The sequence below is a fragment of the Macaca thibetana genome, chromosome 13, assembly GCF_024542745.1.
Source record: "Macaca thibetana thibetana isolate TM-01 chromosome 13, ASM2454274v1, whole genome shotgun sequence".
In the NCBI taxonomy this organism is placed as follows: Eukaryota; Metazoa; Chordata; class Mammalia; order Primates; family Cercopithecidae; genus Macaca; species Macaca thibetana.
In genome coordinates this window covers 16,568,475-16,585,994 of record NC_065590.1, presented here as the reverse complement: position 1 = coordinate 16,585,994, position 17,520 = coordinate 16,568,475, and the positions used below count along the sequence as shown (strand labels likewise).

The window sequence follows — 17,520 nt, the reverse complement described above, 5'->3', positions numbered from 1 at the left end:
ATGGAATGTTTTTGTTAAACTAGCCACAGAAGAATATGCCTATGGGGGCCCCGGTTGTGTTAAATGGAATGCTCGAATATTTCCATGTTTGTGTACAAATGTAAAAAAATCTGGAAGGACAGTCAACAAATTATGAACCATGCTTATGGAAAGAGTAGGTTATAGGGTGATTTTTACTTTACAAGTTAAGTGATTGACTCATTATTTTTGTAACTAGTGTATTTTATTTGAAAGTGAAACTTAAAACTTCTCCACTGTGCTCTTCCAGGGATGGTGTCTGGAAGCATTGGGCATACGCTTTCCTACAGCCTCTAACAAAACTAGACTTCCCCGAACTCCTGATAATAGAACTGCTTACCTTTATACCAAGAAGGCTGGGAAGACACTCATATCTGCATGTGACCTGTGCCCAGGCAAATGGATTCATGCTGTGAAACCAAAGTTCTTAGGAGATTGTCTAGAATGAAAAAAAAAAAAAAAAAAAAAATGTCAGCAAGGCCTATTGTGGTACTGTGAGTGCTGGATGTGTCTGTGACCGTACCAAGTGTGCTTTCCTTATTGAGGAGCCGAAAATTGTTGGGAACATTCTGAAGGCCCAAATACAGAACCAGAGAGCTAAATTTAAAATAAATAATGAATAAATAATTAAAACTTTTTTGAGTAATAAAAAAAAAAAAATCCAAAGGCAAACACACACACACAAAAAAAAAAAAATCCATTGTCTGAAAAACAAGAGATAAACTGAAACCAGTTTAAATGCAAGCCTAAACTATAAATTATATAAATACCAATGTTTGGACTCAGTGCTGTGGGCTCAGATATTTACCATCAGCAGTGAGGTATTTCTATTTCCCTCCAAAAAAGGTCATGCATAGTAACTACATACCTGGACTAAACCCCTAGAGATCGTCTTGCACATGGTCCCTGAGGCAGGGCGTGCCCTGCAGCTCCACATGGACAGCAGAACGGTGGAGACAACTGAATATCCACTGACAGCAGTGCAATAGGCTGAACGCGTGTGTCCCCCAAGAATTCATGTGTTGAAACCCAATCCCCAATGTGATGGTATTTAGGAGGTGGGGCCTTTTGGAGGGGATCAGGTCGTGAGACTAAGATTCTCATACAAAGGATTAGTGCCTTTATAAAACAGGCCCCAGAGAGCTCGCTCACTCCTTCCACCACGTGAGCACACAGCAAGAAGGCGTCAACTGTGAACCAGGAAGCAGGCCCTCACCAGTCGCCAAATCTGCCAGCACCTTGATCTTGGACTTCCCAACCTCCAGAACTGTGAAGAATAAATTTCTGTTGTTTATAAGCCACCACAGATGGCATTCTGTTACAGAAACCCAAACGGATTGAGACAGGCAGAATGGAGAAGTAGAATACGCCTTGGTCAGCAGTTAAAGGGAACAAGCTAGTTCAAACTCCAGGAAGATACAGATGACAGTGATGAGCTAAAATACACAAATAAGAAAAACTTCTGCACCTGCAAAGAAGTCCTGTCCCACAAGTTGAACCAGCTTCTAGTCCAGGCTGTAGATAAATATCCATTTCTTGGAGTTAAAGAAATGCAGGATCAGGGCTCTACAACACTCCAAGAGCAAAAGGAGACCCCTGAATGGGGGCTGTTTTCCAGGCAAGTGATTGGTTCCTTTGCTTTCATGGAATAAAAATAAAACAGGGGAGGGAAGGATGCTCCACACACAGCATTTGGACTCCAATTCACACAGACCAACCAAAAACGATATTTTTAAGACAGTTAGGGAAATCTGACTACAGATGGTAAGAAATTCTCACTGTTTTTGTTACATTTGATAGTAGCTTTGTGGCTATGTAAAAAAAAAAAAAAAAGTAAACATTGTAGCATTGCACACAGCTGTTAGGATGAAATGACAAGATGACTAGGATCTGTGATAAAACACTTCAGCAAAGAGGATAGGAAGAAAGTAAGCAAATGTGATAACATCCTAAGAACCACAGATGCTGAGTGGTAGGCATAAACTACTCTGCTTTGGCTGTGTGTGTGAACCGTATGGACAAGTGTAAGAAATGGGCTGGAGGAGCACACACCTGTAGTGAGTAGGCTGCCTCTGGGGCAGGAGCCCAGGGAGTGGGGAGAGCCAATGAGACTCCCACCTCTATACAATGCCTTAATATAGCATGAAAACAAAGACCCAAGGCAAGAATGACGAGACAGTACTGATGACCGAATCCCTGCGGTCCGAGCACAGGGACTGGTGTGTTCTCTGTGCTTCTGTGTATTACTTTAGTTTTTCACGATAAAATAACTTCAAAACAGAAGGCACCAGGAAGATGAAACAAGAGCTTATGCAACCCATGGGAAGATAGAGCCCCTGGAGCCGAGGATGTGGGACCCGCTTGGCTCATGGAGCTGCTCGCCAGGAAGGCCCAGAAACTCAGCATTTGGTCACACAGGTGACTGGGGCTTTGGCCACACTAACTGCTGGAGTACCACGGCCTTGGGAGCACTCTGGGGACACCAAACCACATACGAATATATATGGCCACATTTGACAAATGGAGAGAAACCTGGACTGCTGGTCAACCTCCACAGACCTGAACAACGGGTTTCGTAGTCAAGTGTCTAAAGCTGGGCTGGTATGGGGACTTTCTTCTTTAGGAATAGGCTCATTTCCTTCAATATCATTGATTATTGATTGTTATTTAAAAGCTCCATATAGCCGGGCGCGGTGGCTCAGCCTGTAATCCCAGCACTTTGGGAGGCCGAGGTGGGCAGATCATGAGGTCAGGAGATCGAGACCATCCTGGCTAACACGGTGAAACCCCGTCTCTACCAAAAAATACAAAAAACTAGCCGGGCGAGGTGGCGGGCGCCTGTAGTCCCAGCTACTCGGGAGGTTGAGGCAGGAGAATGGCGTGAACCCGGGAGGCGGAGCTTGCAGTGAGCTGAGATTCGGCCACTGCAGTCCAGCCTGGGAGACAGAGCAAGACTCCGTCTCAAAAAAAATAAAATAAAATAAAAGCTCCATACATTTAGCCATTCAATAACTATTTAGCAAGTGCCTGCTCCTTACCAGGTATTCAGCTCCCATACAAGAGTGGCGGATACCAAGCTACACAGCTGGGCATCATCCTAGCCAGCCAAAGCCTGCAATAGGAGCCCCACCTGGGTGCCCACCCATCCCCACCCCTCCCCCTGTTATCTGCAAATGGGGTGATCAGAGCACCTGCGGAGGGAGAGCCAGCTAATTATCTTCAAGCCCTTAGACCAGTGCTTGCCTCACAGTAGCCCCCAACTACTACTATGGGCCTGTCCCCACCGACCCTGTCCTTGTCCTTGTCCTGTCCTTGGGAGCTACCCCGAATGCCCCTTTTTAACAAGGTCTGCCTTCCCTGGGGGTTTGGAGTCGTTTCGACGTAGCAGCCTCAGCCCCAAGCTCACCTCTAAAGGAAAGTCCAGGGCTCACTTCCATCTGAGTTTCAACAACAAAAACACCCTAAGAGAGATCACAGATGTATTCAGGAAAATTTCAAAGAAAGAAGACCACGCAGAATCATTGACTTAAAGTGATAGAGGGAGACAGTAGAAAATGACAAGCAAATTAAGGAAATCCAAAATAAAACCAGCAAGAATGTGTATCCTGAGTAGGATTTTACATATATATATATATATATATATATGTACACCTCCTTCTTGGGACTTTGCTGATTTTCATTTTTTTTCAAATGTGAGCTTATATTACCTTTATCTTTAGAAAACATAGGTTTTAAAAGCCTATCCATTCAAAGTGAATTGTGGTGATCAGATTTCACCTGTTTTTCATTCACAACAGTTTGACACAGAATAGGGATTGGAACCGTCATTAACCGCATAGAACCAGGTGCCTCCAAAACTGCACTTGGGGGATATCATTATGTGCAGCAAATTAAACCAGGCCAGTTCAAGGTTACAGAAAGCGTTCCACAGACCGGGGCACCCGGTGACAGAACCTGAACCACGCGGGAAGAAGTGTTTTCAGCTGTGCATAGCAATCACAGCTAGAAGAGTCACATTCTGATTGCTTTAAAAAGACGCACCTTTTCCTGTTTTAAATCAGCAGATGCAAACGTAAAACACCAGCCTGTCCACGCCGCAGCTTGGTAACAGTCAGGATGGGCCTCAAGAAAAGTCCTGATTGTAGTTCTCTGCTGAAATGGAGACAAACAGAAGATTCTCCTGGGTGGGGGCTTAACAGCCAGAACTGCCCTGCCTCCCCCACCTCCTCCCTGAATCTAGTCCTTTGCTTCTCTTCTCCTAAGCAGTCACGGCTCATTTTCAAGTGCCCCGAGGAAGCCTGTGTTTTCCTTTGATCTAATGATGCTGAGTCAGGGGAGTAAGCAGATGAGGAATAGAAGGAGAAAGCACCATCAGGGGTGGAAGGACCAGGGCAAGGTTGCCTTGGGAAATGGAGTGATTTTCTAGGTATTTGATAAACCAGAAACAATGTGATCCATGTGCACTACATTTGATGATTTGTACAATGCAAAAGCCATGCATTATTCATGCAAAATGAGTCATCCACCAACTGGTTCCCCAGGATCAGGCACCAAGCTTACAAGGACACCTTGATTCCTTACAGTAGCTCAGCCAGTAGGCAGCAGCAGCCCCACGACACCCCCAGGAAAACCCAGGGTGGGGGCAAAGGGACCATTCCAGCCCACGTCTGCCAGGCTCCAAAGCAATCCCCTTGTCACAGCTCTATATGCAGCTGCAGAATGTTAACATTAAGATAAGAAAAAAAAATACCATAAAACTGATTGCAGAACAAAAACCAAATTTTGGGCTTACAGTTAACTATGAGTTCATGAGAGTAGTGAGCTTTGTCTGTTTCATTTACTCCTGGGTCCCCAGGCCTCAAAAGGAAAGCATCACACTCAAGAAGACATTAAATGAAAAGGACACAAAGCTCAAAAGCCACAGACTTGCATCATCATTTTAAAAATCACAGATATCTGTTAAAATGAGTGCTGCCATGTGCATTTGTGACGATTCAATGCCGACGAGAGGCTTCTTGGTGACAGTAACCACCGGGACATATATCCTGTATCAGATGAGATGGCAGTGGTGTAGAATGCATCGGTCACACCAATGCTGTTCTAGTCTTGCACCGAGAACTGAATTTTTCAGGTAAGCAGATGAAAAAAATTAAATTCTCCCCCCCAAAAAGATACCGCAGCAAGCACTGTATTTGCTTAAGTTTAACCTGCACCAGAGGATTCTTTTTTCATTTTTTAGAGACAGGGTCTCACTCTGTCGCCCAGACTGGAGTGCGTGGCATGATCATAGCTCACTGCAGCCTCAGACTCCTGGGCTCAAACAATCCTCCCACCTCAGCCTCCCAAGTAGCTGGGACCAAAGGCACCTGCTACCGTGTCTGGCTATTTTTTATTTTTATTTTTGTAGAGATGGGGGTCTCACTATGTTTCCCAGGCTGGTCTTGAACTCCTATTCTCAACCGAATCTCCTGCCTTGACCTCCCAAAGTGTTGGGATTATAGGTGTGAGCCCCATACCTCACCCCTCACCCCACCTGAACAATTCTGAGTTGTTTGTCATCCCTACTACCCTCTATGAAGAGGGCCCTGCACCCTGGACAACAGTGGGTTCCACTGAGCCCCACGGCAGGCCTGGGATGTGAGGTGGGAATAGGAGCATGGGCAGGGCTGAACGGCATCTAGTAGTCAAGGATGGAGACTTCCCAGCTGTGCTGAGGGTGGTCTGGGCAGGGACATGAGTGCTGTGACTGATAAACCTCCACGCTCAGAGACTTCTCCCGATGAAAGTTCTTTCTTGCTCACAGGCAGTCCAAGGTGAGTGTTCAGCAGGCAGCCTTCCACACAGTGTTTCAGGGATCCAGGATCCTTCCAACTCGTGGTGGCCTCTGGCCAGTAGACAACCACTTAAGTAAGGCAACCCACATCACGTCCAATCCCATCTCACTGGGGGGAACTGGTCAAGGGGCCCCATCTAGAGGGAAGGGAGACTGGGGACATGACCCTTGCCGAGGGAGCTGCAACCATCACAACTCCATACAACAGGAGAGGAGCAACAGCCTCCTCTGGTGGGGATGAAGGAAGCCCTGGAGGATGAGAGGAGCCACTGAGGCTAGGCTGGGCTGGGAAGGCGTCAGAAAGAGAGCCCTCCAGAGTCCAGCGAGGATGTGTCAGCCAGTGGCTGTGATGATATGAGGGCAACCTCCTTTACATCCTCCCTAGAAAACTCTCTGTGATGTTTTATGGGGGATAGCTAGAAAGGCACTGACTTCTGTCTTAGCTCTTACATGAAGAAAACTACAAATACTGGAGCTAGCCTGCATCAAACTTACATTACATGAATGGACAACCCCAACTTCAAGATAGCCTGATGCTATGCATGCAAATTTCAATACTATCATGTATCTTGCAATTGTGGTCCTGAAATTAGTATCCACATTTTGCACATCTGGAGTTTGAAATATACATTGTAAGAAAGGTGTACTGAGTTCACAGGTGTTCCTCCAAAAATTCAGGTCTATCTGGAACCTCAGAATGTGTCCTCATTTGGAAATAGGGTCTTTACAGATATAATTCATTCAGATGAGATCATACTGGAATAGGGTGAGCCCTAAAATGCAATATGACTGGTGTCTTTATAAGAAGTGGAGCGACACACAGAGAAGAAGACTTTGTGAAGACCAAGGCAGAGAGATCGGAGTGATGCAGCTACAAGCCAAGGAACGCCAAGAATTGCCAGCAGCAGGTAAAAAAGGCAAGGAAGGATCCTCCCTTACAGCTTTCAGAGGGAGCATAGCTCTGCCAAGACCTTGATTTCAGATTTCTGGCCTCCAGAACTGTATAAGAATAAATGCCTGTTGGTATAAGCCACCCAGTTTGCTTCCTAGGGCTGCTTGGTTACAAATCCTCATACAATAGGGGAGGTTCAGAAGGCAAAGTTAATAAAAGTAAGTATGGAAGAAAGCATAGCTATCAGTGGCTCTTCCCAGTCTATCCCCACATCTCTCCTTAGCACTGGACATTTTTCCAACAGACTGTAAGTCTCCCCAACCAATTGTCTTCAAGCATGTCAAATACATCAAGTTTAGAACCCTTCTCATGCCTCCTCCAACCATGGTCTCTGTGAGCCCTCCTTCCTGTTTCTCCATCTGCTCACATGTCCAGCCTGGAAGCCTTACAGTCAAGCTCACCTCCTCTTTCCCTCACACTTCCCACATCACACCCATCACCCAGTCCTCACCTCTGCCTCTGGGTTTCCTTCTCTGATACAGGCCTTAGCAATCACCTCCACACGGTCCCTGCTGTCTGGTCTCTCACTTGGCAATGCTTCTTGCACGCCCCCACAGACCGTGTGTGCTACACCTCCAATGGGAATATATACCCCAGCTTAGACATGTCTGCTCACCCCTTCCCCAACTACCCCCTAACCTACCAATGTGTTAAAGTCTAGACCCCTCAAGGACATACAAGTCAAGAACGTGACTTGGGTCACTTAAATTGCCCCATTAAATCCACTCTAAAGTTAGGTCCAGGCATTAACCCATCTAATAGGCAAGAGCGAGGAAAGATGAAGTTACAAACAACTTGAGGTGAACTGTGCCTCCAAATTTAGCTAGTTCTGTTGAAAAGCTTCAACTCAAGATTGCAGAATAAGACATGAATTCTCCCAGAAGTCAGAGATCTGTTCCCCTGTTAAAATACTAAGTTCATCACAATGATTATGGCATAATAATAATAATGAATGATGTTGGGTTATTTGAAAATGAGGTTAAGCCTTGCAGGTTTACAAGATCATCCATGGAAAGTACCATCATTGAGATCTCTTCAGTCTTTAAAGCCCGTTCTCAGCTGGGTGCAGTGGCTCATGCCTGTAATCCTAGCACTTTGGGAGGCCGAGGTGGGCAGATCAACTTGAGGTCATGAGTTCAAGACCAGCCTGGCCAACATGGAGAAACCCTGTCTCTACTAAAAATACAAAGATTAGCTGGGTGTGATGGTGCATGTCTGTAGTCCAAGCTATTTGGGAGGCTGAGGCATGAGAATTACTTGAACCTGGGAGACGGAGGTTGCAGTGAGCCGAGATCATGCCATTGCACTCCTGCCTGGGCAGCAGAGTGAGACTCTGTCTCAAAAACTAAATAAATAAATAAAATAAAGGCCGATCTCATCCAGGTGGGAGTCCCCTAGTGGCTAGAGTTGGGGAGCACAGAGGAATGGAATGTGCCCCTGAGGAGTCTTTCTTCAGAACTCTTCTAAGAAGGGCTACCTCCAACCTGTCTAGGCAATAAAGCTGAATATCATACACCTCTTAGCTAAGCAACTGAGATCTTTAGCAACAGAAATAACATGTAACCAAAAGGAAAGTAAACATGCAACATATGACACCATTCAGACGCCGCTTCAGTGCTCCTACCCCACTCCCAACATGCAACATATGACACCATTCAGACCCCGCTTCCAAGTTCCTACCCCACTCCCCACCCTCACCTCCCTTGGTGAGCTTAAGTGTTTAGCCAAATATTTTCAAACCATAATTTTCCTACTGAGCTGGCCAGAAAAATATAAATATCATACTTAAAACACTACCATTGTCTTTACCAGGCACAATTGTTTTAAGGAAATAATAGTTCTTCCCTTAACACACAGTCTTTTTTTCTACAAGAAAAATGGAAGAAACCGAATTTTAGATACAAAGCCTATGTCTTTCAGGTTCCAAGTACCCTATCTGTGACAATTCTGACCCACCATGTCAATATAAAAGATGAATCCTGCTAACCCACGTGCACAGGGCTGCACCTCCACAAGTGCTGCTAAGGCTGCAAAGTTCCCCTCTTGTGACTGTATTTGTTTTATGTCGGTGCCTATCAAATTATCACAAACTTAACTTCACACATCACCCGTTTGCTACGTACAGTTTATTAGGCCAGAAGTCTGGGTGTGTTGTACCTGAATTCTCCCGTCAGGGTCTCATGAGACTGAACTCAAAGCCTCAGATGAGCAGTGTTGTTTTTTCTAGAGGCTCAAGGGAAGATTCTTCCAAACTCATTTAAGTTGTTGGATGAATGAATTGTAGGATGGAAGTCCCTACAGGACCACAAGGAAACTGAACGCTCCTTGTTGGCAGCCATCCATATTCCCTGCCATTTCTTCCACCCCAGCAATTGAGAATCTCCCTCACATCCACCCCTCTTATGGTCCAAATCTCTTGCACCAGCAAGAGCCCAGGCCTTTCTAAGGGCTCACCCAATTAGGTCAGGCTCACCCAGGATAGTCTCTTTTCCTTACGGTCAACTTATTTGGGACCTTAACTACATCTGCAAAATCCCTTCGTGGCAGCATCTCAATCCATGTTTGACTGAACAGCTGGGAGAAGCTGTGTCGAAGCCAGGGTGGCAGGCATCTCGGGCACCATCTTAGTATTCCACCTACCACAGTGGTTTAGCCTTGGTTCACGGGTCTCATTGTCTTCTTTATTCCAAAAGAGCAGGAAAGGTTCCCTTTCTTCTAATTATTTCAATATGCTAGAAAGTGAAACTTATTTTGGAGCTGACAATCTGTTCTGTGGCCAAATTGGCAAAATTTCAGAGACCAAATAAGATCTAGCCTACTCTGAAACCTGTTTGCACAGGGCCTGATATTAAAGTATCTTATCAGTTATTGCTATCATCAGAATAGCAGGGCACCTCCAGAGAATTCAGGCCCCATTCCAGACCTGCTGTTCCAGAATCTGGCTGTCAACAAGATTCCTGATCATTCATACGCACTTTCAAGGGTTTTGGGGGGTTTCTTAATTTTTTATTTCCATAGGTTATTGGGGAACAGGTGGTGTTTGGTTACATGAGTAAGTTCATTAGCGGTGATTTGTGAGATTTTAGTGCACCCATCACCCAAGCAGTGTACACTGCACCCAATTTGTAGTCTTTTATCCCTCACTCCCTTCCCAACCTTTCCCCCTGAGTCCCTAAAGTCCATTGTGTCATTCTTATGCCTTTGCGTCCTCATAGCTTAGCTCCCACTTATGAGTGAGAACATATGATGTTTGGTTTTCCATACCTGAATTACTTTGCTTGGAATAATAGTCTCCAATGTCATCCAGGTTGTTGCAAATGCCATTAATTCATTCATTTTATGGCTAAGTAGTATTCCACTGTGTGTGTGTGTGTGTGTATATATATATATATATATACCACAGTTTCTCTATCCACTCATTGATTGATGGGCACTTGAGTTGGTTCCACATTTTTGCAACTGCAAATTGTGCCGCTATAAACATGCATGCCTGTGCACTTTCAGGTTTGAGAAGCATTGGCGTCAACCACATGCCCAAGGACCAGAAATAAATCATTTTTCTCTGGAAAATGCACTGAAGATGCGGTGAAGATTAAACAGCATGTCACCCCCTCCTCCACACAATTCACATTCACCCCTGCCCAGGCCAAGCCTTGGTAATGGATTAGGTCCATCCTATATCTAGTGTTATGGTTTAAATGCATGTGTCCCTTCAAAATTCATATGTTGGAACCTGATCCGCAAGGTGATGGTATTAAGAAGTGGGGTCCTTGGGAGATGATTAGGCCAGGAGGACTCCACTCTAATGAATGGGATTATGCCCTTCTAAAAGAGGCCTCAGACAGCTGTCACCCCTCTTCTACCCCTCTACCCTGTAAGGACACCAAGATGCCGCCATCTCTGAGGAAGAGGCTTTCACCAGACATTGAACCTGCTGACACCTTGATCTTGGACTTCCCAGTCTCCAGGACTGTGAGAAATGAACTTCTATTACCTATAACTTACCCAGTCTGTGGTATTTCTGTGGCCTAAACTAAGACATCTAGCCAAGCTAGAGGACTCCCTTAACTTAGGCGATAGTTCCCTAAAATTGTTCCCATGTCCTGTGTTGCAAGCCTGAAGCTGGTGACTGAGGTGAGGCGAGTACAGAGCTGACCCAGTGGCCAGTGGGCTGTTTAGGGACCTTCTCTGTGACCTGGCATAATAAGCACTGCCCTCACAGGGTCATAGGTGAGGCAGCTGGCATGGAATCAGTGCCCAGTGCAGGGCAGAGAGAGAAAGGAGAGTATGGCAAGGCCACCTTGCCAGCTTTCCAAGTCATCTGAGGCTGTTATTCAGCTCCTCTTTCCAGGACATCTTCCGCCCCCAGTGAATTCTAGGACCCACCATGTGTCCAGAGAACCGGGTACTCTGGGAAGCAGCCTCTGTCACTGACCCCTTGGGCCTGTCATCATTACTTCACAGCTGTCTGCATCAGGAACCACAGGTCCATTACTGGGAGGCAGGATGCCTGCACTCTGGAAGCAGTCCTGGGTTCAAATCCTGCCTCCCCACTTTCCAGCCATGTGACAGTTTTGGCGTAGTGCTAAAGCTCTCTGATGGATATTGTCCTTGGGCACCTAATTTTCTTGGTTTGGCTTTCTCTGCCAGGTGGCCACCACTGCCCAGGGCTAGGAGGGCCTTGGTTTTCAACTGCAGCCCCAACTTCCGGTGCTCACTGGGGTCACTCAGGGACACTGACTGATAGAGGAACACTCTCCAGGGTCTCAGATCAGCACTCAACGGTGTCACTTCAGCTCACAGCGAATTGGCCAGGACCTGGTCACACTCTTCAGCCAGCCACGAGGAGCGGGAGGTGCCAGCTGCCACTCTAGGAAGTATAGACTGTCCAGGGAGCACTGCCCATCATTGAATGTGAGGGTGGCCTCAAGGCCTCCAAAACCCCCTTTTTGGCCTCCCATGTTCTCAAAGCATTCTGAGACAGCAGGACACGATCTGAGGCGCCCTGGAGCCCTCTCTCTAACAGCACATTTTCTGACAGATAATCGGGGCGGGGGTGTGTGTGGACTCAGTTCTCAGGGTGAGCACAGACCGATCTCGAAGTCTCCAGGCTCGCCCCCACACCCGCGGCGCTGCGGGGCCTGTGTCGGCCCTCCGGTTTCCTATTCTCTCACCCTGCAAGGAGATGGGGCTTCCCTAACAGAACCCAGACCTGTCATGCTGGTGAGGGGCCTCCCTGGGCCAAGAAGTCCCAGAGCCTAGCTGCTCAGTTTGTCATCTGTCAGAAGACCAGCTCTGCTGCAGGCTTTGAGGCTGGGCAGCCTGCATTCTAGTCCCTTTTACTCACAGTCGTGTGACTGTGAGCAAGTTACACGACCTTAAAGTGACCAAAAGTTTCACTTATTGGTCCTCAGTTTCATGAAAGGGCCTTAACAGCATCTCCGTCATAGGGCAGTGGGGAGGGTTCGAAGCATCAGAGGATTGAAAGAATTAGAAAACTGAACAGTTGGGGGACTCAGTGCACCACCTTTGCCACGGAAACTCTCATCATAAGAACTCTGGCTGTCACATCTCGGGAAGTGATAGATCGGGATGCAGTTTTTCGGGGGGAGCCAGTATTCCTCCCTGTCCAAACTCGCATGCCCTGTTCTGCATGGGAAACGGAGCAGGCTTGCATTGTGTGCTGCCTGTGTCTGTGAAGTGCTTTGAACCCTGCCTGGCCTCGAGCGTACGCAGCTGCTACTAACTAGTGAGCGAACTTCCAAAGCACGGTCGCCGCTGATGGAGTCACAACGAGAAACTGTTGGTTACTTTAAGGTTTGTTTTTTGTTTGTTTGTTTGTTTTGTTTTGTTCCACCGCCCCCCCCCCGCCCCCACGTGAGGAACTAGCTTTCGAGTTCTTTCTTATTCTCCAGGGTTCCTATCACCATGCTGTGTGCATAAGGAGCAGCTCTGAACTTTCATTTTACGAACAAACTTCCTGACATGGGCCGGTTTGGATTCTTCACTGGGGCTCCTATCATGGATGGAACTGAGTTTGGGACAGTAAGTGCTGTATGCCTCCCAGCTTCACTCCAAGCCCCAGCTGGGGACACCAGCAACAGCTGGACATCCCAGCCTGGCTGAGGACAGGCCCTCCTGACCACATCACACTCAGGTCCCAGCTATGGATCCAAGAGCCTCCAAGTTCTGCCACCCAGCAAAGGAGCCTGAGTGATTTCCCACGCCGTGGCTCAAGCCCCTAGCAATCCAGTGGGGGCATGTCCCACCAGAAGCTGTGCCCAGGAGCTTGATGACCAGAGACAGTGGACAAAGGGTGCGGAAGACAGAATTTTGCCTTTAGTCCCCATGGTAATTGGGGCTCCTTGTAAAGCATGTGATACTTCACACCCCCATATTTAGTAATTGGCAATGTGTATGCAAATGATGCTCCCAGTGCCGTTGCTATGGTTAAGACCAGAGGGCCTTCTAAAGAACCCATTAATTTTTTAGAGAATATTTTTAATGGTGGTTGTTTTGGTCATTTCAAGCCACATAGGGGAAAAAATCACCTGTCCAGAAAAACCATTGTAACATGTTGTGTTTCAGAGGGCTAATTTTGGATGACCCTCAGAAGTTTCTGGACTTCTACAATGGTCAGGTGTTCTCAGTGGGAAAGAGAGAAACACCTCTTTAGTAAACAGAGACCATGGCAGTTACAGTCTGCTTTCTGATGCTCTACAAAATGTTTCATTCATGCAAGTGGGCTTTCTCGGGGAAGGGGTCGGAGAGGCCCCCTCAGAGAAACTTGGAAAATCAGTAGGGTCTTTTCTGTCATCACCATGCCAGGGAAGGGACACTGACAGAATTTGGCAGATGCAGTAAGAACTCCAGAACAATCCCTAACAACAAAGAATCATCCCACATCCCAGATGATTTTCAAACATCCTTGTTGACATCCACTTGGGTAAAAATCTATTAATTATCCAAGCCTGGAACCTAATTCCATTTTATATATAAATATTGTATGGGGTGTTTTTTACATGGCTTAAAATGCACTGAATTTCCCAGGAATGCAACCATTGTACCCATCAAGAGAAGTCTGTATTTCGATTTGTTTAGAACTCTTCTAAGAGCCATTTTCCAGACTGGACAATCTGATTACAAACAGCATTGCTTTCCAGGTATTTCGGTTGCCGGCACCACACCCCAGCTCCAGCCTGCATTTGTCAGTGACAGTGATTCCATGTTTAGGAGCAAGTCAGTGTGCAGACATCGTTCAGAGAATCCTCTCACCAGCAGGGCACATTGTCAAGGGGCTTCTTGGGGTAGTGACTTAGAGATCTAAGTGAGGAAAAGAAGACTGAAATATTCATCCTAGGTTCTCCAACACTTAAATGTATACCACTGACACACAGCATAATTGCATCTAAGAGCAAAAAAAAGCCCATGATATAAAAGTCGCCTTTTGGGACAGAATGATTTGTGTAATCAGCAATCAGGTCATATGACCTCCAAATCTATTCCAAGATTCTGTCTCCTGCACCAAGAAAAACCTAGGCTCAACAAGAGACCTCCCTGGGCCTGCAGATCCTTGCAGCTTACAGCCTTGCCATTCTCAGCAACTTCCCTACCTGACTAAGGTCAAACACTACACCCATAGCCCAATGACAGAGCCTGGATTTGGCAGCAACCAGTATACCCCTAGTTCTTCTCTCACCTGCTGAGGAGAAGCCCCATTGCCCAGTACAGGAGTCAATGGGCCCAGATTCAAGTCTCCGTTCTCCACTTGCCAGCCAGGTGGTCCCGAACTGAGTCCTCACCCTTAGCTTTCACTTCTGAGAGAACAGCAGTATCTTCCCCATAGGATTGAGTTAGGAGCTGCATGGGGTAAAGCAGTGGTCCTGGGGTCAATGTTAAGAGAAAGAGGTCTCTCCCTTACCAATGATGACCATCCCATTGCTGTGATGTCTAAATTCCACTGTCTTACAGTTGGTTTGGTGCAGCTCTGAGCTCAGGGGCAAGGTGAACCCCTTCCTTTACCTTCCATCCCAAATAACGTCTCATCTTGAGGGTCCCTGGCCCAACTTAGAGGCATCCTAACACCCTGCCGGGGTAACACTGGAAGATTTGGCAAGCTTGTCACCCTCATAGCTTCACAGGTATGTGACTCCTCCCTGGGATTCTGCAGCACTTGCCTGTCCTCAAATCTTCATTTATAAGATTCTCCCACCATGACACTGAGCTCTGCAAGAAAAAAGGGCTAAGTCTTGATACCTTCTGTCTTCCCAGAGTCATCCACACAGTAGGTGTTTTACAAGTGTTGGTTGGATGAATGGATGGTTGAATGGACAGACAGATGAAGGGACGGATAAATGGTAGATGGATGGACAAACAGTGAATAGTTGGATAGATGGATGGACGAATGGATGGCTAGCTGGCTGGCTGGCTGGCTGGCTGGCTGGCTGGATGGATGGATGGATGGTTGGATGGATGGACAGATGGACAAATGAATGGATAGATGGATGGATGGTCGCTAGCAGCAAACACAGCCCAGGTAGGAAGCTACATGTAGGTAAGCATGGTTTCAAAGCGGCTCTCTCTGTTCCCAGGGAAAGAAAGAATCCCTCCTCTCCTGCCTGAGGCCCCTTCTCCCAGGCTCTCTGAAGCAGTTGAGCCAGGAGAAGCTGGTGGTAGTTTGGGTTCATCACAACATCTCAAATCATTTTTCAAACTCTTGGCCCAGTCCCTCAAACTCTTTGCCAAGCACTTTTGTCCTCGGTTTATACACCCCAGGGAAATGTTATCTGAATGTTTCCAATTCATTTATGCTCAGCTCATCAAAATGCCATTTTATAAGAGCTGTCTAAACTCCAAAAGGCCTGGGAAACTTTCCCCTCCTATATTTACATGTGGAGAGCAGCCTGGGTTCTCCTGTTAAATGGAGGCCCTGCTGTGCCACCAGGCCCCACTCACTCTTCTTGCCCCTGGCTGCCCCATGACAACCTGGGGTAACTAAAGCACAGACACAACTCAGGCCATTTCAGGGCAGGAGGGCAGACTGGACACCACCCAGTCCACCTCACCTCCACACCCAAGAAAGTCCTCTTGGACCCAGGGAGGAGACTAGGATGCCCAGTGCAAACGTTTTCAGAACGAATCCTCCTGAGGGTTCTTTCCTTAAGCGCTTAAGGATTCACTTTCCTTAAGTGCAAGTGAAGAGTTCAGAATTCTCAGGATCTGCAGGGAAGGAGAGACACGTTTCTTCCTGACAGGGCTTATGAGGTTTAAACTAGAGAGTACCCTTCAAGCACCCAAAGCCCTGCCAGAGCCAGAGTCCCCTTAAAGGGAGGTCAGGAAGTGCTGGTGGGGGCTACCTCCTCACCGCCTTCAGCTCATTCTGCAGTGCAACCTGGAGTCAGAAAGAGAGTGAATCAACAACACCTACTCTAGCGCCCCCTCTCAGCTACTTAGGCTGTTGGCCACCACTTTCATCCACTTCAGTGGAGATAGCTTCCTCACCCCACTCACTTCTCCTAAGCCCAGGTCAAGCTTCTCCTGCTGGAGGGCGGAGGAAGAACATCAGAAATCAGAACAAAGCAAAAATCAGTAAGACTGAAAACAGAAAAATTAATACAGAAAATCAGTGAAACCAAAAGCTGCTTCTTTGAAAAGATCAATGAAATTGACAAATCTCTAGCAAGCCTGGCAAGAAAAAAGAAAAGGAGAACACAAATTACCAGCATCACAAATGAAATCAGAGATAAAGCCATAGCTGTTGTAAACACTGCATAGATAATAAGGAAATACTGCAAACAACACCACATGCATAAATTTGACAACTTCAGTGAAATAACCCAATTTCTTGAGAAGTAGAAACTACCACAACTCACCAAGATGAAACAGAGACTATCAATAGCCCTGAAACTCATAAATAACTAAGAATTTTTAAACTCTGTAAAAAAAATCTCCAGGCCTAGATGGTTTCACAGAAGGAAATACTAACAAATATGTTTAAAACACCAATTTTATGCAATTTCTTCCAGAAAATAAAAGAACGGAATACTTCTCAATTTATTTTATGAATCTAGTATCACCTGATAGAAAACCAAAGACAGTACAAAGAAAAACTTAGAAACCAATATCTTTCATAAATATAGATGCTAAGATTTTTAACAAAATATTAATAAATAAAATTTAGTACTATATAAAAAGAATTATACCACATGACCAAGTGGGGTTTATTTCAGGGATGCAAGGTTGGTGCAGTACTTGAAAGTCAATCAATGTAGTCCACCATCAACAGGAGAAAGAACACAAATCACGTGATCATATCAACTGATGTGGAGAAAAACATTTGACAGAATTCAATACCCATTCATGACAAACTCTCTCAGAAAACTAGGAATAGGTGAGAATATCCTCAACTTGACAAACAACATCTACAAAAACTATGGCTAACACCAAACTTGATGAAAGTGAACATTTTCCACCTAAGATCAAGAACAAGGTAAGGATGTCTGCTGTCATGCTATTATCAACTTAGTACTGGAAGTTTTAGTAGCACCATAAGGCAAAAAAAAGTAAATAAAAGGAAAAGGCGTACAGATCAGAAAGGAAAAAAGTAAAGTGTTGCTCTTTGCAGATGACATGATGATGTCCATGGAAAACTCTATGAAATCTACGAAAAAGTTAAAACTCCTAGATCCAAAAAATGGTGATGAAAGAAATCAAAGAA

General features: G+C 46.0%; 1 protein-coding gene across 1 annotated transcript in view; it reads right to left on the bottom strand.

Moving 5' to 3' along the window:
- Positions 1-13,196, bottom strand: part of MTLN (mitoregulin) — a 1,146,577-nt gene extending 1,133,381 nt beyond the window's left edge. The window contains exon 1 of the mRNA XM_050753155.1: positions 13,193-13,196. The gene's annotated coding sequence lies outside the window, so the exon portion shown is untranslated. The remainder of the gene's footprint in view (positions 1-13,192) is intronic.
- Between the last annotated feature and the right edge of the window lie 4,324 nt (positions 13,197-17,520).